The following is a 1,054-nucleotide window of genomic DNA, read 5'->3' as shown; positions in this document are numbered from 1 at the left end:
ACACGGATAACACCTTCAAAGTCAGCCACTTCACATAAGGGACAGAGAAGGGGCTGTTGAGAATGGGTGTGGCTGCTCACTGGGAAGGGTAAAAAAAGGACTCTGGGGAAGTGGTATCTGGAGATGTTAATGAAGAGGAAGGTGGGGATGGCAGAGAGGGTGCAGTGGGGTTAACAGGAGGTGGAGATGAAAGTGCCCGTCCTGAATAAGGGGGTAGTCTATGAGGTGGGGATGAAAGAGATTCAGGTGGGTCAGAAAAAGAGGAAGTTGGGTGTTCTGGTGGATGGGTCTCATAAAAGATTCTTAATCTAGATGGACCGAGGCTAACACCAAAATCTTCTTTAAATCCCTTTGGGAAATTTTTGATCATGTATTCAGTAGATTTACTGGGGGTGCTTCCCATAGTGATAGTGGCACACACAAAACAAAAGACAAGTCCCGAGGACCTCTCTGACGCCTGGTCATCTGCCCTTCTTACGAAGGTTTCAGTGGGTCTTTGGCTAAGGTGTCCCCATATAAACCCCAGAGCGGAGGGCTAAGCCACACTGTTATGCCAATCTGACCTCACATGGAATGCAACTTCAGGCCCCTTCAAATTCCACGACTTTTCGTCTTGAAACTTCACATATATCATTCACACTAAACAGTCACACAGACAGACACTAACCACAATGAAACCGAATGTGAACTCTCTACTAGAGTTGCTAGAGGGACGCGAACCCTCTACCCTACCTAACTCGGCCAAAGGGGGTACTCGAACCCCCGAAGAAGCCAAAGGGGACTCTAACCCCAAAGATTTTAGGCTAGGGAAATTGAGAGGGGTTGAGGAGTCTTTAGAGGGGGTTTGAATAGGAGTTTCGTGAGTTAGGAGAATTTGGGTGGTATTGTAAGTAAAGTAGAGAAAGAGAGAGAGAGAAATGGGGGCGCAGGTAAAAGAAAGTTTGGATGTAGGGAACTTCCGGCCATTTGCCTATGTGGTGACAGAAATTATCAAGATCAGTGAGGATGTTAAAATCAAAAGTTCCTTGCTCAGGCCATCGAGAATTACTATTGG

Source organism: Orycteropus afer, unplaced genomic scaffold (assembly GCF_000298275.1).
Source record: "Orycteropus afer afer isolate SDZICR_OR568_19922 unplaced genomic scaffold, OryAfe1.0 scaffold00087, whole genome shotgun sequence".
Classification (NCBI taxonomy): domain Eukaryota; kingdom Metazoa; phylum Chordata; class Mammalia; order Tubulidentata; family Orycteropodidae; genus Orycteropus; species Orycteropus afer.
The sequence above is the reverse complement of the archived record's forward strand: the minus strand, read 5'-3'. Positions refer to the sequence as shown.